The following is a 23,770-nucleotide window of genomic DNA, read 5'->3' as shown; positions in this document are numbered from 1 at the left end:
TATTTTAAACTAGGTATTTGTTCACTTATATTTATTAAAAATGAGTTTTTCTCATAATTTCTTTCTAATCTCTGCTGTCCCTTGTGTTATGTCCCAGTTATTCCCAGTATAGTGCTTTTGTGCCCTTTCTCTTTTTTAAACTAAGTCTCCAGAGATATATTAATTTTATTACTCATTTCAAAGAACCAATTTTTTGCTTTTTGATTCTTTTTTACCTTTTTTTCATTTCATTAATTTCTACTTTATTAGTTCCATACTTCTACTACTCCTTGGGTTTATTCTGTTGTTACTTTAATAACTTTTAAGTTAGCCACCTAGTTCATTAATTTTCAGTCTTTGGCTTTTCTAAATGATCCATTTAAGATAATGTTTCCCTATATGCATTGCTATAGCTAAATCTTCAAATTTTTTATTTGTTACATTTGTTTTTATTTTTCAGTTCTATGTATTTTGAATTTTCTGAGTTCCTTTTTTACCTGTGAATAATTTAGCAGTTTATTTTAAGATTTGCTGGCATATAAGATTTTCACGGTCATTTTTTACAAACTGATTTGAATTTTAACTGCATTGTAGTCAGAAATTGTGGTTCCAATTTTTCAAAATGTATTGACACAAACTCTGGACTATTAAGTAGTCAATTTTCATAACATTCTGTACTGCATTAAAAAAATGTACATTCTCTAGTTGTTTTATGGGATCCTATATATGTTCATTAGATCAAGTTTGTTAATTGTATTATTCAAAATTTATCTATCTTTACTGATATTTTCTGTTCTGGAGGACAGCGGAACCATGTTTGGAGAGTTCTATAAGAAAGGGTGACCTAAAAATTTATATTAAAAAAAGAATTTATATTCATAAATTTTCTCTTCATAAAATAAAGCAGAGGACAAATAGTCTCCAGCATGAAAGAGTTCAAATGAAATAACTATGAGTTCTTCTTGAAAAAGAAGACAATACAAAATTCTCTGATAACAAAATGCAGCCATGCAAGAATGGGTAGAATCAAAACAAAACATTTTAGAAAAGAGCAAGCCCTGGTGAGTATCAACTATGGTGACAGACCACCTGGGCTGGAATTAAATCTCTCTGTGACCTTGGACAAGTCATTTAAGCTCTCTGTACCTAAGTCTCCTCATTGTAAAATGTAGACAAGAGATGAACTGAAGTCTTAAGATTTTCTAAGACTTCATTTGGCTTATATACGAAATGAAATTAGAATAGGGCCTGGTAAAGAAAATGCTGTTAGCTGTTTATGTGAAGCTAGTATTTCATTTTAGAAAATATGGCTAAACAGCTATGGGGGCTGTTACTACAAATTAGAATATGAAGAACCTCACAGAATTGCCAAGAAGACTGCATAGTAAATTTCATAGCTAAGAACTTCCAAAATAATGTTTTAAGATGGATCTAGGGAACTCCCCGGCTGGCCAGTGGCTAGGACTCAGTGCTCTCACTGCCAAGGGCCTGCATTCGATCCCTGGTCAGGCATATAAAATCCTACAAGCCAAAGAATGTGGCCAAAAAAAAAAAGGGGACTGGTCTAGCGAGGACAGGCCTATTGCCACTGCCAAGCTGCCAAGAACTGGAAGGGGCAGTTTGTGACCCCCAACAGCCCTGGCACCACTGGACACGAGTCTATCACTAGCAGTACTGACCCTGGAGCTCCTGAAATTTGATCTTGCTGCAGTGGCCACCAGAGAGTGCACGTGATGGGTGAGTCTTTATCACATGCCATATCCAAGGTGCAAGGGAAACTGGGAAGTGAGTAGTGGCACTTTGAGCTTTGTAGGCCCAGGCGGGCTCTGTCTGCTACCCAGACTCATGTGAAAAAGGACTTCCCAAGCATAACACAGGACTCAGAGGCTGGGCAGCCTTAAAGAATGACCTATCTCCTCCGCAGTAAACTAAGTCAGTATAGAGCACGAGTTCTATACACAGAATGCCTAGGGGCAAACGCTCTGTAACAGTGGCCAAGTTAATTAAAGTGTAGGAGCCTTCATTTCATCTGTAAATGGAGATAATAATAGTACCATTCTCGAAGTGCTGTCCTAAAGATTAAATGACTTAGCGACTGAACAGCAACATTAAATAAGTTAATTCAAGTGCTCAGTAAATGTTAGGTATATTAAAGTGATTCTTCTTCATCTTCTTCTCCTACTCCTTCCCCTCTTCTTCCTCTGCTCCTTCCTCCTCCTCCTTTTCCTTCTTTCTCTCCACTCCTTCATGAGTGCTAAGTCAATTCAGTTGTGTCCGACTCTGTGTGACCCCATGGACTGTAGCCCACCAGGTCCCTCTGTCCATAGGATTCTCCAAGCAAGAATACTGGAGTGGGTTGCCATTTCCTTCTCCAGGTGATCTTCTTGACCCAGGGATGGAACCTGGGTCTCCTGCATTGCAGGGAGATTATTTACCATCTGAGCCACCAGGGAAGCCCAGTGAAGGGAGAAGAAAGGAGAGGGAAAATTAAAGTGTGTAAATACATACACAATAGCAGAGAAGAAAACATGAATTGCCGAGATTGTTCGTACTTCCACAGTGTTGATACTACAGTTAATATTTATGGCTTGTTTTCCCACCATCTATCCCATGTTCCCTTGGTTTTCCATCAGCATTTCAGCTGGTTTGGATTTTTTGCCTGAAGAAGGGAACCAAACGTTAATTCCTGTGGGAGCTGAGCCTTTTGTGGTCCAGTTGCTATCGAGTTACTGTAGTTTTCCACTTACTTCTGCCACTGGCAGTGGCGGAGGCAGTCCAGTGATTCCCTTGAGTCCCATCCATATTCCTTCTCCTCCTCCCTGTGTGCCATGTTGCCATTGGGTTCTCTGAAAGCAGATACTGAGATGGGAGTTTGGGGTGCAAGGTGCTTGTTAGGGATCAACACCAGTGATGTTAAGGAGGCAGAAGCAGAATTGAGCAGAGGAGCAAAACTGCAGTATAAACCTGGCAAAGCCTAAGCCAGCCTGGTGGGGAGGGAGCTCTGAAGGAAGTGTTGCCGGTCACTCAGTCACCAGCTATCCCAGGAAGGGTGTGGCATGTGCAAGGTGGCTCTTGGCAGCTAAAGGTCTGATATCTGGAAGTTGACTGCACACCATATTGTCTGTAGCTGGGCCAAAAGTCCTTCCTTCAAAGGGATCTATGGGGCTTATCTCTTTTTCACAGGAAGCAACTTCATTTCTTCTTAGGAGCCAGGCACAATCACCCCATCAACATCATGAACCCCTCTTATTATGTCTGTTCAGCCAATTGCATGTGGAAACCTTACTTCTGATCCATTAGAACCATAATTGCATCTGCTTGTGGAAGCATTCCTCCCCCTGGGCATGACAAAGCACAGAACTTTGAAGATGGACAACAAAAATTTTGCAGCTAGGTCACTGAATGGAATGCTCAGAGGTGCCTCCTCCACCTCCTTTGTCATTTGCAGCATAGAACTGAAAATATTGTAATTTTAGGAAAACAGATTGACCTGTTTATGTTAGAAATGGGCTTCTAAAAAAAATCTAAATGTAAGTCAAATTGTGGCCAACCGAATTGAATTTAAATGCATTTGAGGAACTCACTGCTGCTGCTCAGTCGCTTCAGTCGTGTCCAACTCTGTGCGACCCCAGAGATGGCAGCCCACCAGGCTCCTCCATCCCTGGGATTCTCCAGGCAAGAACACTGGAGTGGGTTGCCATTTCCTTCTCCAATGCATTAAAGTGAAAAGTGAAAGTGAAATCGCTCAGTTGTGTCCAACTCCTAGAGACCCCATGGACTGCAGCCCACCAGGCTCCTCCGTTCATGGGATTTTCCAGGCAAGAGTACTGGAGTGGGGTGCCATTGCCTTCTCCGTGAGGAACTCACAGTGTAAAGGAAATAGTTCAGCAAAATTATTTTTATTAATCAAATAGTCACTCTTTCATCCCCTAACTCACTTTTCCCACTTGTTATCCATCTCCATCAAATTAAAATATTTTATCAATTAACATGTTTGACATTGAGTTTCAAAAGTAATACACACCTGTACTGTTAACTACAATTTAATATCCCATAGTTTCCTGGCAATACTGGTTTCTTGTTCCTGACAAGACACCTAGGGCTTATGAAATTACCCCAGCAGGAGGTAATGGAAAAATGAATATAAAACCTTTTTGTTAGTGACTGAGAAAGTTAAATGAATGCCCCTATGAAAGGGTACTAAGCACTTTGTTTCATTAAGAAAACTGCTCAATAGCCTAAAGAGTTAAGGGGAGATTTTGGGCATGACTACTGCTCATCACCAAGAAGATAGAATGTTTCTAAGTTTTAGGAGTCAGATAAGTAAATATTTTTAAATCTTTATGATTTTATTTTAATTTCAGTATGCTGTGGTTCTTAATAGATGCTTTAAGTTTCTCTTAATTTTACCAAGACTTTATAGTTTTGCTTTTGCGGTGTTCTGTAGTATTATTTACTAACTCACATTTTCTGTCTGTCAGACCAAGAGGGTATAAAATACTGTCCTTCTTCCCAAGGAGCTCACAATCTCATGGGTATGCAAAAAAGTATATAAAAAGTTATGGTGGTGCCTTAATAAAGGTATGCACAAGACTGCCTGAAAGAGAGCCAGCAAGGGCAGTCAGGAAAAGTGGCACCTGATCATGTCACTCAGGCCAAGATGTAAGGCGAGGTAGGAAGGAGCTGAGACCGTGCTTCTTTTGCTCCTTCTTGATCTTTCAGTTGTAAGAATGCTCCTTCAGTTTGCCCATGGGAAGATAAGGAGCCAGCCTTCTTTCACCCCTACCACATGCTCTCCCATTCTGCCACTCCCCTGCAAGACTCATATCAGAATTCTGGTTAGATTAACTTCAATATTTACATTAAAGTTACAATGCAAATGCCATCCATAGTTGAGCCATTTGGCATATCCCAATAACTTTTCCTTTTTTTTTCCTTATCAATTATTTTTTTCACTTGCTTGGTTTTTCAGTCACAAAACATTCTATTTAGATCTCTACATCTCTACTCCAAAACAACTTGCATTGGTCTCATCTTATCTATTCTAGAGTCTAAGGCCTGCACCACATCCATAGTGGTTGCCCTCCATGCTGGCGCCATCGGCCGGCACTGCAGCAACCCATAAACTTGGACTTCTTCACCCTCATGCTGAGAAAGGACGGCCCTTTCTCCCTCTCTTAATTTACTCCCTCATGTTGGAGGGCACACTTCTTCACACCTTGAGAAAGAGTGTATGAGAAGTAAAATATTAGGAGAGGGGACTGGGGAGGAAAAGATAGATTAGCAAGGAACCTGAAGACACTTTAGGATGAGCTGGCTGTATCCATTATTTTGACTGTAGTATGATTCATAGCATCCATATGAGAAAACTCAAATTGTGTGTAGTATACTGTATGTCAATTATATTTCAAGTCAGCAATACATGAACCGTGAACTTCCAGATGTTCAAACCGGTTTTAGAAAAGGCTGAGGAACCAGAGGTCAAATTGCCAACATCCGCTGGATCATCAAAAAAGCAAGAGAGTTCCAGAAAAACATCTATTTCTGCTTTATTGACTATGCCAAAGCCTTTGACTGTGTGGATCACAATAAACTGTGGAAAATTCTTCAAGAGTTGGGAATACCAGACCACCTGACCTGCCTCTTGATAAATTTGTATGCAGGTCAGGAAGCAACAGTTAGAAGTGGACATGGAACAACAGACTGGTTCCAAATAGGAAAAGGAGTTCATCAAGGCTGTATATTGTCACCCTGTTTATTTAACTTATATGCAGAGTACATCATGAGAAACGCTGGACTGGAAGAAACACAAGCTGGAATCAAGATTGCCGGGAGAAATATCAATAACCTCAGATATGCAGATGACACCACCCTTATGGCAGAAAGTGAAGAGGAACTAAAAAGCCTCTTGATGAAAGTGAAAGTGGAGAATGAAAAAGTTGGCTTAAAGCTCAACATTCAGAAAATGAAGATCATGGCATCCGGTCCCATCACTTCATGGGAAATAGATGGGGAAACAGTGGAAACAGTGTCAGACTTTATCTTTTTGGGCTCCAGAATCACTGCAGATGGTGACTGCGGCCATGAAATTAAAAGACGCTTACTCCTTGGAAGAAAAGTTATGACCAACCTAGATAGCATATTCAAAAGCAGAGACATTACTCTGCCAACAAAGATCCATTTAGTCCAGGCTATGGTTTTTCCAGTGGTCATGTATGGATGCGAGAGTTGGACTGTGAAGACAGCTGAGCACCAAAGAATTGATGCTTTTGAGCTGTGGTGTTGGAGAAGACTCTTGAGAGTCCCTTGGACTGCAAGGAGATCCAACCAGTCCATTCTAAAGGAGATCAGCCCTGGGTGTTCTTTGGAAGGAATGATGCCAAAGCTGAAACTCCACTACTTTGGCCACCTCATGCGAAGAGTTGACTCATTGGAAAAGACCCTGATGCTGGGAGGGATTGGGGGCAGGAGGAAAAGGGGACGACAGAGGATGAGATGGCTGGATGGCATCACCGACTTGATGGACACTGAGTTTGAGTGAACTCCGGGAGATGGTGATGGACAGGGAGGCCTGGCGTGCTGCGATTCATGGGGTTGCAAAGAGTCGGACACGACTGAGCGACTGAACTGAACTGAAGCTACAAGAAAATAAGAAGAGGGAAAAAAGATATGCATATAAACTTCAAACATTTATTAACTTATATTATTAGCAAGTCTGTGGGGAAACAGGGTATTTTTGCATACCCTAACACATTGCAGATGGGAATGAAAATGGTACAACCTCTACACAGAAGACTTGACAATATCTAGGCAAATTAAAAATGTACTTAACCTTTGGCCCAGTAAGTCATTTCTTAGAATCAAACAAACGTTGGCAGAAATACTGAAGGATGTCTGTATGTAATTCTTCGTTGAAGCACTGTTGGTAATAGCAAAAGGCTGGAATCGATCTAAAGGTCCATCTGTAGAATACTGATAAGTGTTGGCACAGCTGAGTAGTGAAGCGCTACTCAGTTGAGTGAAAAAATTAAGAAGTTCTCGGTACACTGCTATGGAGTAATCATTAGGATGTATTGTTAAGTGAAGATAACAAGTTAGTAAACATTGAGGATACTGCTACTTTTTGTTCCTGGTAATGTTTTCTTACCTGGTAATGTTCTAGGTGGTAGCTACACGGGGTGCATAAAAATGTAAAACTTCACTGAGCTATGCATTTAAGATTGGGGCACATGACCATATGTATCCTAAATCTCAATTTAAAACATTTAATGGTAGCAAACTGAGTAAAGAGTAGAGAAGAGGAAATGGAAAGAGACTTGGGGCCACAGAGAAGCACTAGCTAAAACAGATTGTATTGTCAAGGGAGAATTTTTCTCTCCCTCCTTTTTTCATTCCTTTCTTCTTCCCTTCCTTTGTGTAATGGAAAAGACTTACACATATGTAAAAGCTGATGGCTGATGAGAAACACTAGTTAAAAATTGAAATTGACTCTGTATAAGAAAAAGAAAGTATAATCCACAGTGTTAGATCTGTGGAAAGTTGTGAGGATATGCAAATCCAAGTTCAAGTAGAGGGATTGTCCTTAGATGGAGGAGGAACATTTCTATTATTTCAATAGGGGAAAAGGAGGCTGGAATGGGGGCAGCGACAGGAATTTTGTAGGATGAGGGACACCAGGCACAACTGTGCTGTGTAAAGGAGCTAGATGGGTAGGTTATGCAGCTGGGGAGAAGAGAGAGGTAGTTGTAGAATCCAGAAAGTAGAGAGGATTTGAATGGTGTTACAGGGAGTGGGAGAGTAGGATGTAAGCTGAACGGGAAGCCTAATAGGATTGTTAGATACTAAGGGGAGAAGGCAATGGCACCCCACTCCAGTACTCTTGCCTGGAAAATCCCATGGACGGAAGAGCCTGGTAGGCTGCAGTCCTTGGGGTCACTAAGATCGGACACGACTGAGTGACTTCACTTTGACTTTTCACTTTCATGCATTGGAGCAGGAAATGGCAACCCACTCCAGTGTTCTTGCCTGGAGAATTCCATGGACAGAGGAACCTGGTAGGCTGCCGTCTATGGGGTCGCACAGAGTCAGACAGGACTGAAGCAACTTAGCAGCAGCAGCAGATACTAAGGGCCTAATTGACACTAAATGATCATCTGGCTTTCTCCCGCAGGGCTCAATGGAAGCAGAAAGTTGGCTCCATCCACAGTGGGGTTTTGCCAGATTGGTACAAACACGAAATAAGCGGGCTTAGATAATTGGCCAAGCGTGTTACTAAAATGATGAATCATTCAGTCTAAGATGGATAAACAGGGAAGCAAAGAAAGCAGAGGGCTGATTAATTAGAAACAAACAGAAGGCTTGAAGGACTGACTTTCCAGAGAGGTTGAAAAACGGTTGTAATGGACTGGTTGAAAGCTGTGAGTCAGCATTTTCTAAAGTGTGTTCTGAAGAATATTACCATGTAAGTGGCTGATGCACTAATAATGCATCATTAAGATTCTCAGACATCTTGCATAACAGATTTACTGTGTTTAACCAAGCACTCCTGAACCCTTGAATTACTAAACCTCTTTGAATGCAACATCTACTAACACTTTCTAAACCAGTGTTCTTCCAAGCGTGTTAGCAAGTCTGCTTTGTATGTCACATGCTGAAACTTTTACATTAAATGGGATGAAGTGATATTATCACAACATATGACCGTAGTTTTATCTGTCTTAATGTATTTCAATATGAAAAGATTATTTTCCTAGTAAAAGTATGTATAAGAGTACAGCATATTTTCAGAAAGTTGAGCAGGGTATGGTTCATGAGGTTAATACTGTTCAGTTTACCTTTATTCTGCTATGAAGGTGATTAAAAGACAGCACTATTGTGTCAGATAATTAGAGTCAAAGTTAACCACTAAGATTATCTTAGTCTGCATTAATACTACACCTCATTTTGACCATTAAACCGCCTTCTGTTAAAACTAATTATATCCCAGCTGAAGAAAAGACACTGAATAATAAAAGTCCTGAGGTTAATCACATCAAATGTGTATTTCTAGTCTTTAAACCTCAAAATAAGATTTCTACTATATACAGTAAGAAAAATAAGGAACAGCCATTGAAATTCATAAATAGAAAAGTCTCTTTTCTTTCACTACCTTTATTTAAGAACAATAAATTGTAAGTATCTGATGTAAACTGAATTAATGTGTTTGCTGCCCAGCCCTAAGGGAGGGTACCCTTGCCCACTTCGCTGACATTAGGCTTGGCCAAGGAAGTGTGAACAGAAGTGATGTGAGTTCCTTATAAGCAGAAATTTTAAGAGTCAGTGAATGATTCACCATGGTCTGTTTTCTACTGCCACAAGACTAGCAATGTTCCAGATAGAGGCTGCTCTGTCAGCCTGACTTCCTAGATAAAGGAAACACAGAGCAGATCCTCAACTAATTCTGAAAAAATGAGTCACATGAGCAAGAAATACCAAGTTTGGGGGGTCATTTATCACCCCAGTTTATACTGACTCTTACAGAAATCACATTCTCCACACTCTACTCATTTCCCCAAACCAGCAACAGTTAGTGAACAGAAATAGAAGTAATTACCAGAAAATACAACTCCCTTCATATTGCCTCCCAGTGGTGGCAAACTGGTTTCATCACTCCCAACTACTCTAATGGACTTAATAATGGCAGTCTGAGTCAGCTCTGTAGAGGACTCCGAAGCCATGTCCTCGCTCAGCAGAAAAGAGTGCCATGTTTATCAGGATGTCTCTCAGTAGAAGGGGTAATGAGCTGCCCTCACCGGCCTAAGATACACAACCTATTCTCACTATCATTTCTGGGTTTTTTTTTCCTTCTTTTTTTGTGCAAGAGGCATTATTTTTTCAATACACCCAGAAATAAAATAAATTTTAAAAAGCTAATTTGCTAAAATACTTAGAACAACAAATAATTTTATTTTATGTACTGATGGAAGGGGAAAAAGAGGTTTCTGTCAGAGTTTATTACAGAATTTCTCCTTAGGCAGAGAACTATCTTTGTTAAAAACATCTTAAAATGGATTTTTTGGTTATTAGGATGGCCCGCTTGATCACATCTATATGGTTTGCAGAGAGAGGAAAATAGTTAAAATGTTTTACATCAGAAACACACATTTTTGGAGTTGTTGTTGAAGCAAAGAGAAGTTCAAGAAGAGGGTAAGATGGGGTCCAGCAACATGGCAGGAGGCCAAGGGAAAGAGGACCACAGGAATTTCCCCAAAGTACACAATGGCTTAGGGACTTTAAAAAACTAAGGAGGTCAAGTATTCATTTGCAAATGTTTTGCCCTTATATTCTGTAAGGTAATACTCCTAACCCTAATATACATAATACGCATGTACACACACATACACACACACTCCTCTCTGTAATGGGTTAAAGTATATCCTCCCAAAATGTAAATGTTGGAGTCCTAACACCCCCACACCCCGTACCTCAGAATGTGACCTTGTTTGGAAATAGGACTTGCAGATGTAATTAAGATGAGGTCATACTGGAGAAGAGTGGGCCCCTGATCCAGTGGGACTAGTGTCTTTATAGAAAGAGAAAATCCAGATACAGGGAAAACACCACGTGAAGACCGGAGTTACACTGCTACAGCCTAAGGAAGCGTCGGAAGCTGGGAGAGAGGCCCGCAGTTATCCTTCCCTAGTATCTTGTGAGCCGACACATAGTCCCACTGCCATCTGGATTTCAGAGTTTTAGCCTTTAGAACCCTGGGACAGTAAGCTTTTGTTGTTTAAGCCACTCAGTTTGTATTACTTTGTAACAACAGCCCTAGGAAACACACACACACACACACACACACACACGCGTACGCAGGCAGGCACTCCATTGCCCAAATCTTTGGTAAAAGTCTGCAGCACCCACAGCCAGGAACAGTGGCACTCTGGGTGCTGAGGGTTTATAAGGAGTCCAGTAAGTAGGCAGTATATGCAAAAGGAACAGGGCATACAGAAGGCAGAAAGCAGAGTGGAGACCAAGAAAGCAGAGGAAACAGAGAGAAGGGGCAGAGGGAACACAGGCTCCTTCTGTTTGTGCTGCCGAAAAGAATTTTCAGAGCTACTGGGAAAGTATCTGAGCTACTTACTGCATACAGATGAAGATTTGAGACATTTTTTACTAAATCATAAATGACCAAATGAGCTCAGCAAGCTGGGGAAGTTAGAAACAGCTAGTGGCTGACATCTGGCTCACCCAACTAATGATGTCAAGAGGAAATCTCTGGTTCACTGGCAGTGAGCAATTGAAGGAAACTGGCTCACCACGCCAACCCTGAAAAAAAAGCAATCCTTGCAACAATCCAGGTTGCTCTGACCTTGGCCTAATGCTCCTGATTCCCTGTGCAGAGCTAATGAGTTTGCTGCTTTGTGGCTTTTAGAGGTAAGGGAAGAGATGAGCCTGGTCTAATGCCTGCTGACTCGTAAGACACAGAGGCCCTGGCCTGCCTCTGATGTGATGTGTGTACCTGAATCCACACTGATTTCTATTTCCTCTCCAGGAAACAGAGGTTGCTAAGGACAGCCAGTTATGCATCCAGAAACGAGACCCAAGAACCCTGTCTCTGCCACCAGGGAAGACAGTGGAAAGAAGGAAAGGTCAGGTACATTTCCTCCTAGCCCTCCCCTTTCAGCTCCTCTACAAGCAAGCTGCCGCCAAAGACTTAGAGCTACTGCTGTTTCCTACCAAGTAGGAGCTACGCCAACCAGAAGCAGGCTTAATGAAAGGCTGCTTATCCTACGTTGGGCATTAACTGGGTGTAGAAGCGAATCAACACCCTTCTGTTCCTTAAGCAGTGTCCAATCCAGATTCAGTGTACACAAGGAAATAGAGGACAGGGTCAAATGAAATACAGGCCGGGTGGAGCTAAAGCAACATGGTGCTCTGAAGAAAAACTGTCTTAGCTGTGTGTCCTGGGAGATCAAGAAGAGCTCCACACAGAAGGTGACAGCTGAAGTCTAGGAAAAATTTCCAGGGACAGACAATCCAGAAACGGTATTCTTGGCTGAGAGAATCATAGGAGCGATGATAATGCTTTTTTAGAGGCTAGAAGTATAGTTTTTTGTTTTTCCCTAAAACAAAAATTCCATGCTCAGGAATTTGCACTGTATTCTCTACATGGTGGAGAAAGCAATGCAGATTGCGCAAGGTAGTCTATGTTCTAGAAATGTATGTGCAACTTATGGACTCAATCAATGCCCTTCATTCTTCCAGGCACCATGGTGCCATAAGGAAGACCACACTCCTTACCCTCAGAGGATGCTGCTGCTGCTGCGTCTCTTCAGTCATGTCCAACTCTGTGCAACCCCATAGACAGCAGCCCACCAGGCTCCCCCATCCCTGGGATTCTCCAGGCAAGAACTCTGGAGTGGGTTGCCATTTCCTTCTCCAATGCCTGAAAGTGAAAAGTGAAAGTGAAGTCGCTCAGTCATGTCCGACTCCTAGTGACCCCATGGAGTGCAGCCTACCAGGCTCCTCCATCCATGGGATTTGCCAGGCAAGAGTACTGGAGTGGGGTGCCATTGCCTCCTCCACTCTCAGAGGCTACAATCAATTAAAGAGATAATGCACAGATCCAGAGTTAGAAAGAGAGCTGGGGAGGAGCACCATGGAAGCAAACTGGTGGCAGGAATCCAGAAAGGTAAAGCTGATCAGATAGTGCTTAATGGAGGGAGTGAGCTGGGACTGAGCCAAGAACAAAGTGTAGGATTGGAATTGCAGAAAGAAGAGAGAAGCACTTTCTGGGATTGAGCAAGAGGAAGGTGGGACAAAACGGCTTATCCAAAGGCTGTTAGTATAGTGGACTTGGGGATATCTGCTTGGGTTTGGAAACCATGAACAGAGGCCCTGGCATCACAGGTTTTGCAAGCAGTACTTTTGTGACACTATCAAAACCATTCCCTTCCCCACACCAATGCAGAGATGCAGGCTGCATTAAAGAACACTTTGTATTCACTCTTTCCAAGATATCAATACAACCAAACCTAGCAATGCAACCAGAAAACTGAAGACTGCAACCCGATGCTGAAACACTTTTGTTCTTTTGTGAAACAGCACAAATTCATCAGCCTAGAAAGTCCTCAAACCTTCTGGAAACTGCTGTCCAGGAAATGCTAGGTCAATGCCTAAGCTCTAGGAGGTACCATGGGAGAAATGATCTTACAAAATCATGGCACAAAATTAAAAAAACCAGCACATACCAGGCAAATCCTGCACATATGCCCAAAACTGAATTCTACCACTTTAGTAGCATTGACCACAAATGATCTCTTACGTAGGAGGCAGTGTGGTCTCTGGGCAAGTCCCAAAGTTGAATCCTGGCAGCACCACTCATCGTATGACCTAAGTGCTTTAAGCGTCTATTTCCTCATCTGTAAAGTGATAATAGCACCTGCCTCGTACTTCTGACACAAAGATGAAATGAGATAACATATGCAAAGCACCTCACAAGACAATTGGCATTGAGTCAGCCCTGGGTAAACTCTGGTTCCCCTTCTTTTTCTCCCATTGGTCTCACACTATTTATAAAACCAGATCAAGAGGGTCAGCATGCTTAGGGAAAACTAACCAAAGGAATATGATGTTAATAAGGCTTGAAGACTCAGACCACATTAAAGGTCTCCGAGGCATGGCCAATGTCCAACTTCTGAAAAGGCTCTGGGATTTGCATCTATTCCAGATGTCATGGTTTGATCAATGCCCTTTCTCCATCACACTCTGCATCAAATGTTAAGACAAGATCTATTATAGAATGCTGGAATAAGGTCAGCATAGCAGGAATAAGGCCCTGCTCCCAGTTCAGGCAGGATGGGAGCCAAGAAGAGGTGACCGAGGGTGTTGAAACAGCTTCTGAAGCTTCCAGAGGTCCAGCTCACATAGGAGGGGCAGGGGTAGATCTAGTCAAAGAAACAGTCCCAAGATTCAGAAAAAGTCCCCAATCTAGAGTGCAGCTTGACTGCCAGAAGATCAGAAAAAGTTAATAATCTGACTTGACAGGCAGCCAAAAGACTTGAGGTAGCTCATTTAACATGTGGGTTGTGATGCAGGTCAGAAGACAAAAGCGCATAAACAATAGCAGGTAAAATATGAATCAAGCTCCTTAGCAAGTCAGAGTGAGATCTACCCGTTGCCAAGTCTCTTGGATTCCTACAAGATACCTTTGTCCCTTTTCTTCCTTCCAATCCCTTTGTCTTGTTTCAGGCCCCTATTTCCTCTTGGGGTTCCCCAGTGGTTCAGCAGTAAAGAACCTACCTGCCAATGCAGATATGTGGGTTCCATCCCTGGGTCAGGAAGATCCCTTGCAGGACGCTATGGCAATTCACTCCAGTATTCTTACCGGGAAATTTCCATGGACAGAAGAGCCTGGAGGGCTAACAGTCCATGGGGTTGCAAAAGTTGGACATGACTGAAGTAACTGAACACATACCTATTATCTCTTGCTTTTCGGTGGTAGTGATAAAGAATTCGTCTACCAATGAGAAGATGCAAAGAGATGTGGGTTCGATCCCTGAGTTGGAAAGATCCCCTGGAAAAGGAAATGGCGACCCATTCCAGTATTCTTGCCTGGAAAATTACATGAACAGAGGAGCCTGGAGGGCTATCCTGCATGGGTCGCAAAGAGTCAGACACAATTGAGTACACACACACACATCACCTCCTGCCAGCTCAGGGATGCCTTCATTTTCTAATTAAGTTTCCTCATTGCTCAGCAAATAAAATCTAGATTTCCTAACCTGAAATTCACCGCCCTCCATCATATGATATGACCTCCATCTTCAACACCCTGTTCCCTTTCAGGATCTTTATGTTTCAACCAAACTGAAAGAGACACACACTCACATCTCTGTATTTTTCCACTTTAGTGTCTTAGCTTGAGCTGTTGTTTCCCAGCGATTCTCACATACCCTTTGTATTCATTTCCCAGGGCTGCCACAATAAATTATCACAAACTGGGTGGCTTTAAACAAGAGAAATCTATTCTCTCACAATCCTGGAAGCCATGAGTCCAAAATCAAGGTGCTGGCAGGATTGGTTCTCTCAGGGACAATCTGTTTCATCCTCTCTCCTGTGATTGGTGGCTGCCAGCACCCCTGAACTAGGGCTGCCAATCTCTGTCGTCATCGCCTCATGGCCTTCTCTCTGTGTGTCAGTGTCTCCAATCTCTCCCTGCCTTTCTCTTAAAAGGGCACTTGTCACAGGATTTAGGGCCCCCCAAAATCCAGGATAATCTCATCTCGAGATCCTTATCTGGATTACACCTACAGTAACTCTTTTTCCAAATAGTCACATTCCCAGTTTGGAAGAGGATGTGTGTTTTTGGGGGCCACAATTCAACCCCCTGTGGGCTAAGTCACTTCAGTCGTGTCTGACTCCACGACCCTATGGACTGCAGCCCACCAAGGTCCTCTGTCCATGGGGATTTTCCAGGCAAGAGAACTATAGTGGGTTGCCATGCCCTCCTCCAGGAGAGCTTTCCGACACAGGGATCGAACCAGCAGTGGGTTCTTTACCACTAGCACCACCTGGGAAGCCCATTCAACCCCGCTATGTTCTTCAATACTTCTCTTTAACGCTGCTTCCTCTGTGAAGAATGCCCTGATGGCAATACACAGGAAGCAATCCTTCCCTGTTACAAACTATCAGGACACTTAACTAAATCCTCCTTGGTGTTATTGAATGCTTATATGCAGGTTTCATCTTTGTGTGAGTTACTTCACAAAAAGTAATTTCCAAGTAACTCACACTAAGATGAGTTCTGCATACAAGCATGCAATAACACCAAGGAGGATTTAGTTAAGTTGCAGGCAGATTCTTTACCATCTGAGCCACCAGGGAAGCCCAAGAATACTGTAGTGGGTTGCCATTCTCTTCCCCAGGGGATGTTCCCAACTCATGGATCGAATCCAGGTGTCCTGCATTACTGGCAGATTCTTTATCATCTTAGACACCAAGGAAGCCTCTTACTTTCACAGACCTCAGTTTCCTCATCTTTGAAACTGAGATGATAATTACATTTTCTTATAGCACTGTTTTGATTAAAAACAAACAAACAAACAAAAAAAAACCTTTTTTTAGTCACATGGCATGCAGGATCTTAGTTCCCCACCAGGGATGGAACCCATGCCCCTTGCAGTGAAAGCACGGAATCTTAATCACTGGACCACCAGGGAAGTCCAAATAAAAAGACACTGAAGGGGCCTTAAAGCAGAGCCTGGAAACAGTAAAATGTCAGTAAGTGTTATTATTATTATTATCTTTGTTGTGGTGGATTTTATCATTTTCCGTAATATGGTAAGTTCCTTAAAGACAGACATCTCTGTATCCTCCATGGCATCTAAGAAGTGTCTTGCACAGAATAAAGAATATTGGGGGAAAATGACAGATAAGTTGCCTTGAAATAGATATATTTGGAAATGTTATGAAGGGGTGAGTGCTCTATCCAGCCCCCCATCAGCAGTGAAGTGGTCAAGTCTTCCCCAAAGGTGGGGAGTCTCTTCTTGGCCACTCCCAGGACCTGTCTGCCAACAGCTACTCCCTTTGACTTACAAGAAGCACAACTGGGAGATTTGCCACTCAGCGGCCCTTCTGAGTGAGCCAGCATATCCACGGAGAATTCATTTTCATAAAGAACATCATCTGTGGATTTGTCATCAGGGTAATTATATTTATCATTCTCATTGTACCTCTTAGCATTGATGTGTCTCTGAAATAGAAAGGAAAGAAGGGGGTGGGGAGGGGCTGGCTCCTGGTTTAAGGGAAAAGTGACTCAGTAGCCCTAAGCAGCCTCTTCAGAGCTGGGTAGGTGTGCTGACTCACCTCCCAAAGGCTGCTCCCCTCAAGGGCCTCTCAGGAATGTGGAAACCTTCGCTGCCCTGCTAGTTCTGTCTACACACTATACTCTCCCCCACGTGGTCCCATGGGCTATTTCTAAAGGATCAAGGCTCTTAAGAAATGGTTCTTTTCTTTTGTTTTAGAATACTCCAAAGTTTTCTAAAAGATGTTCACCATTAGATGTGAAGTCTGGCAGTCACTACCACTTGGCTGCAGATGATATTCCTGGTAACCCTACCATCACTGACTGGGCACTTAGTAAGCACCAGGCACTGTGTTCTACTGATTATTGCATGTAGTCCTCACCACAAATCTAAGAGAAACCTGTGATTAGCTCCATTTCACAGGGGAGAAACTTCAGGCTTATAGATGGTAAATAACACCTGCAATCACAATCCTTGTGCACGATGAAACTAAGATTCCAACTGGATCTAACTGCCAAGTTCAGACTCTTAACCACCGAACACTACTACCTCCTAATATGCATCCTCTCTTCCAAGCAGAGAACAAAAACAATCTTCTTCTTGCATTTCCCAGGTTAGAAATACTGAGGCAGACCCTTCACAGATGGGTAAACAGCTGCAATCTCAGAAGTTTACCTGATTTCACATAAGAAATATAAACACATTTTAAGTTTCCTGAGAATGTGTATCAGAATTAAAATTTTAAATGTTAATTCTGGAGGCAGGAAAGATAGTGTTGGAGAGTCATTCCCAACTTGCCTCTAATTATACAGTATACAAGCACAGGCATGTGCAAAGATTCATATTTTAGCAAGGTGTGTAACAAAGCATAGTTGAAAGAGAAGACAGAAGCGGAAACCTTTATACATATTTTCCCAAGCAGATGCCAGAAAACCTGATCTGCCATGCCTGGTAGGGCAGGTAGAGCAGAAGACTTCTGGGATCAGGTTTCCCTGGATGTATTCAGTTTGGGAAATGATAAAGCAACTCCATCCTGCCCAGAATCAGTGCTGATTGATGCCATTCTGTTTCCATGTAACAACTGCCAAAACTATGCTTATATATAACACTTGCTATCTATAGGCTTTAGAAAGTAATGTATTCTTTATCATAGAAACTCTCTAATGATACATATGGAAGAAAATAATGAGGATGAATCAAAAAGAGAAGAGAACTTGTGACTTTTTAGCTTTTTCATTTTACAAGAAATTGAGTCATTTTCCTGCGAAATTTAAAACACAGCAAGTCTTCTTTTCATGGGGAGCACAGTGCCACCTGAGAAGGAAGGCAGTGGCATTATCAGGGAGGCACTGTGGAGCAGTTACCAGGCAAAATTTGCCATGGACTGAGAGTGGGGAGCCAAGGCTGTGGTTACTAAGAAGGTTATCTGTGACTGTGCTTCAGAGCCTCCTCGATTAAGTCCTAACCCAGACTCCTTCCCAGATGCTGATTTTATGCTCCAAATCCACTGAAAAGGGAAAGCATGAGTTATTGCAAGATATTTTTATTTCAAATAATTACTGAAAGGAAGAGAATTCATCAAATTTTGATCTATACAAGACCTTCAAGCAGTGCTCAAATCCACCTACCTATTCTTGTGTATAAAATCCCTGTCAGGAGAACTGACAGTTCAATGTGGAGATTCATCACAATGAACGTCCAGGGCTCCCAAAAGGAAGAGAAGGCTGCACCTAGCAAAATCGGCACCAGATTGAAAAACGTTCTCTCCTAACACAGCCTCAAGACCGTGTTAGGTCTAATGACCTTGCAAACTCTCATTTCTCAGATTATTCCTAGGCAGCAAAATTGCCCCTCACTGAAGATGGTGACTGCAGCCATGAAATTAAAAGACGCTTACTCCTTGGAAGGAAAGTTATGACCAACCTAGATAGCATATTCAAAAGCAGAGACATTACTTTGCCAACAAAGGTCCGTCTAGTCAAGGCTATGGTTTTTCCTGTGGTCATGTATGGATGTGAGAGTTGGACTGTGAAGAAGGCTGAGAGCCGAAGAATTGATGCTTTTGAACTGTGGTGTTTGAGAAGACTCTTGAGAGTCCCTTGGACTGCAAGGAGATCCAACCAGTCCATTCTGAAGGAGATGAGCCCTGGGATTTCTTTGGAAGGAATGATGCTAAAGCTGAAACTCCAGTACTTTGGCCACCTCATGCGAAGAGTTGACTCATTGGAAAAGACCCTGATGCTGGGAGGGATTGGGGGCAGGAGGAGAAGGGGACGACAGAGGATGAGATGGCTGGATGACATCACTGACTCGATGGACGTGAGTCTGAGTGAACTCCGGGAGATGGTGATGGACAGGGAGGCCTGGCGTGCTGCGATTCATGGGGTCGCAAAGAGTCGAACACGACTGAGCGACTGAACTGAACTGAACTGAACTATGCACCTATCAAAGTGGTATGAATGTAGATTACTCTAAAGCACTTACAGTTGCTTTAGCCACTAAAAAAATTGAATCCCCTTGTATAATTATGTAAAAATATATTTGCACTGATTGGTACAATGACAAGTCCTAATTGTTTTCTGGCCATATCCTGCAGTTTGCAGGATCTTAGTTCCCTGACCAGGGACTGAGCCTGCACCCTTGCCGCTGGCAGTGAAAGCTTGAAATCCTAACCACTGGATGGCCAGGGAATTCCCTAATTCTAGTTATCAGTATTTTTGGAAGTACCCTCTGGTCTTCTGAGCACAGAGTAATATTCACTTTTTATTTTAACATCTAGGGGTGTAAAGACTCCTTTGTATTCTGTCTCCAAAAGCTGTTTGCTCCTAAAGGAGGACCTCATTCCTTTCTGGAGAGGAAAGAGCACCCTCTAGGAAACAGTGTTTCCTAAAGTTTCATCAACAGTGAAATTCCATCTCCATTCTGCAGCAAGCAGTGTGATTGCCTTTTAGCAGCCAAGGCCCAGCACCTATGCCCTACAAGCTTTTCAAAGGCCAATAAAATTGTTTGAGAGCTGAGAAAGATCCATTGGCTCCGGAGTCTTTTAAATTCAAAATTGAAACATTAGATTAAATGTTTACAAAATGTGACATATCAACTAATCACAGCAACTCAGCTATTAAACAGTTACATATAAATTACATTTCATGTGAGATGTGGGTTCTTTTTAATATTTTCTATGATGAGGGACAACCTCTTAAAGTAAAAGTTATTTTTCACAGAGTTGACCTCTCTTAAAGAGTCTTCCTGATCATTGACATGGTCCATCTAAGTCTCCTTTTTTTTCCTTACTATATATATTTTATCGAAGTATAGTTGACTTACAATGTTTCAGGTTTGGCATTACTCTCTTAAAGACATTAAAAACAATACTTCGTGCAAAGTGCTTGGTAAAAGTTTACACATACTCCCATTCAACTCATTTCATCTTTAAATAGTAAATTATGAAATAATGAATTAAAATGCTTGGACACAGTGGGTTTTTTGTACCCCCCATTTTTTTTGTCAAAGTACAAAATATTACACATTCTGAACTACAAAACAGACAAAAAATCTTCAGAATCAAACAGATAACAAGTGCAGTGCAAATGAAAGCAAACTACTAATCTGAAGTGGCATATGTAGACTTTGATGGGGGAACAATACATAGCATGTGGCTTCGGAGTTAGATATTCTGAATAGGAGCTGAGTGACATGGGACAAGTTACTTAACCTCTCTGTGCCTCATTATCCGCAACTGTAAAATGATTAAAGAGTATTAGGTAAAGAATCACCTGCAATGCAGGAGACCTGGGTTCATTCCCTAGGTCAGGAAGATCCCCTGGAGAAGGGAATGGCTACCCACTCCAGTATTCTTCCCTGGAGAACTCCATGGACAGAGGAGCCTGGCGGGCTACAGTCCATGGAGTCACAGAGTCTGAGATGACTGAGCGAACACGATCACTTTACCTCACAGAGTTATTGTGATGTTTAAGTGAGTTCATAATAGGAAATACTTAGAATATAGCTTGGCGCATCATAAGAGGTGAACACATGCCAGCAATCAGTTATTATTTAGCAAAACCATACTGATCTTTGATTCTCAGAAATAAAACAATTTAAGATTTTGAATAAATTAACTCTTACCAAAGCTGAAAACATCTACAAAAACAGTCACTCATTCACTCATCTTTTATTTTGAAACTCTTTACTTGAAAATAACTTCAAACTCAGAATTATTAACATTTTATTCATTCAACTTATCATTTGCCCACCAGATCACTGCAAATCTGTGTCCCTACTTCTTATTCATAACTTACGATGTATGTGTTTTCTATTTCTGCATAACAAATCACACCACAAGTTTGGTGGTTCAAAACCACACCTTTTTATAAGATCACAGTTGTACAGGTCAGAAGTCTGAGCACAGCATGACTGGACTCTCTGCTCAGAGCTTACATGACTGAAATGAAGGTCATGGCTAGGCTGAGTTTCTTTCAGGGACTCCTTTCTCTGTTGCCAGCCAAATTTAGATCCTTGCAGCTGTAGGACTGAGGTCTCCATTTCTTTGCTGGTGTCAAGTGTGGGCCACTTTCAGCTCCTCCAAGTCACCCACCCTCTCTGCAACATGACCCCATCCATCTCCAAAGCAGCAATGGAGAATCTCCCTTATGGCAATTCTTTCTCAAGTTTTGAATCTTTCTCCCAAGAAAGGGCCCGGTTCCTTGTAAGGCCTCGCCTGATGAGTTGATTAGGTCAGGCTCACTCAGGAATGTGAGTGATGTGTGTCTCTTGTGAGTAATGTGAGTAATGTGTCTCTCTTTCTTAAAGTTAACTGGTTTGGGACCTTAATTAAACCTGCAAAATACCTTTACAGCAGCACCTAGATTATTGTTTGAATAACTGGGAGAAAGTGGAAATTTGGGGGACCATCTCAGGATTCCACCTACCACATATGATGAGATACTTTATAAGCATGTATTTTAGCCTGCTAGGGCTGTCAGAGCAAAATATCACAGACAGAATGGCTTAAACAACAAAAATTTATTTTTTTATGGTTCTGGAGGCTGAAAGTCCCAGATCAAGGAGTCAGAAGGTCTGGTTTCTCCTGAGGCCCTTCTCCTTGGCTTAAAGATGGCCACCTTCTTACTGTGTCCTCACAGTCTGATGTCTCTTTCTTCTTATAAGGACACAAGTTACACAGATTAGGTTTCTAGAATATGAATGGGGGGGGAGGGGCGAGACACAGTTTGGTCCTTATCTGTCTAATAACAAAACTAAGAGCTAATATTTGAGTCATTTGAGCTACTAAACAGGTATTCTGCTAAACATTTTTGATGAGCTATCTTATTACATATAAATCATTAGATTAAATAATGCATCAGTATAACTATTATATAAAATCCCAACTTTGTCAAAATATATCCTATATTCTCGATTAGAAATTTTATCTGATTTTTGCACTGATTGGCACAATGACAAATCCTAATTCTTTTTTGGCCTAACCTGATTCTTTGAGTTCTCTGTCTCTACTATGCTCCATTCTGAGGACAATTTTTCATTCACTGATCAAATTTTACTGATTATCCATGAGCTTGGTTCAAAGGCACAAAGATGAGTAACAATCCTCCTCCCAGAGAGCATAGGCTAGAATGGGGACATGCATGTCTCCATTTTGAAATATCTCATATTAAGAGTATCAATTGTATTTATAGAACCATTCTGCACATGTAAGTTCTTATGAAAGCTGAGGCACTAAAAGTTACATTTCAAGAAAGAAGAAAATCTTCTGGTTATTTGGTTTTACATTACCTTCCTGAACTGCATCAACCCAACTGTGGACTTCTCAGGTGGCACTAATGGTAAAGAAACAGCCTGCCAATGCAGGAGATATAAGAGACATGAGTTCAATCCCTGGGTGGGGAAGATACCCTGGAGAAGGAAATGGCAACCCACTCCAGTATTCTTGCCTGGAGAATTCCATGGACAGAGGAGCCTGGTGGGCTACAGTCCATGGGGTTGGAAAGAGTCAGCCATGACTGCAGAGATTTAGCACAGCACAACCCTAAGTGCAGCAACACATTCTTTTATATGTGGCTTTAGACTGAATCCTCTGAAATTGGAAAAAAGCCAGCTGGGATTTGAAAGTGAGAAGTGATTATAACATAAAACTCCAACACCTGACTGGGTCAAGTGCCTAAAATTCCACTCACTTTACTCAAGGAAAAAAAATTCTATTAAAAAATTTTTTTTCTCACTGCCCAACCCATTTCATGATGCTAACACTGAAGTCCAAAAATCACTGCAGATGGTGACCACCATGAAATTAAAAGATGCTTGCTTCTTGGAAGAAAAGCTATGACAAATCTAGACAGTGTATTAAAAAGCAGGGACATCACTTTGCTGACAAAGGTTCGTATAGTCAAAGATATGGTTTTTCCAGTAGTCACGTACAGATGTGAGAGTTGGACCATAAAGAAGGCTGAGCACCAAAGAACTGATGCTTTCGAATTGTGGTGTTGGAGGAGATTTTCTGCGAGTCCCTTGGACTGCAAGAAGATCAAACCAGTTAATCCTAAAGGAAATCAACTCTGAATATTCCATGATAAGACTGATGCTGAAGCTCCAATACTTTGGCCACCTGATGCAAAGAACTGACTCATTGGAAAAGACCTTGATGCTAGGAAAGATTGAGGGTTGGAAAAGAAGTGGGGGAGACAGAGGATGAGATGGTTGGATGGCATCACCGACTCAATGGACATGCGTTTGAGTAAACTCTGGGAGATTGCGAAGGACAGAGAAGCCTGGCGTGCTGTAGACCATGGCCTCCCAAAGGGTCGGACACGACTTAGTGACTGAACAACAACACTGAAACCTTTTCTCCTGCAAAAGGCAAAGGCAGCATTTGCAGGTGGAAGGAACTCTCCAGATTGGCAGGCCGCGTTGCCTCTCAGCTGTGGGCCGAGTGCAGTGACTGCACTCAGGCGAGAACAGTCTTCCCGCCCCAGCCCTCCTTCCCCAGCAAGGTA

The 23,770-nt window shown here is 42.0% G+C and overlaps 2 long non-coding RNA genes across 3 annotated transcripts in view; both read right to left on the bottom strand.

Annotated features, from left to right (window-relative positions):
• The window catches only part of LOC129621563 (uncharacterized), a 100,899-nt gene that overhangs the window by 75,355 nt on the left and 1,774 nt on the right, over positions 1 to 23,770 (bottom strand). The window lies entirely within an intron of this gene.
• Positions 21,771 to 23,766, bottom strand: LOC129621565 (uncharacterized). Its single transcript, XR_008699442.1, has 2 exons — positions 22,554 to 23,766; positions 21,771 to 21,921 (listed from the first exon to the last, which is right to left on the bottom strand). It is a non-coding gene; the product is annotated as an uncharacterized LOC129621565 (long non-coding RNA).

This window comes from Bubalus kerabau, chromosome 10 (assembly GCF_029407905.1).
Source record: "Bubalus kerabau isolate K-KA32 ecotype Philippines breed swamp buffalo chromosome 10, PCC_UOA_SB_1v2, whole genome shotgun sequence".
Lineage (NCBI taxonomy): Eukaryota > Metazoa > Chordata > Mammalia > Artiodactyla > Bovidae > Bubalus > Bubalus kerabau.
Note: the sequence above shows the minus strand (reverse complement) of the source record. Positions and strands in the feature narration are given on the sequence as shown.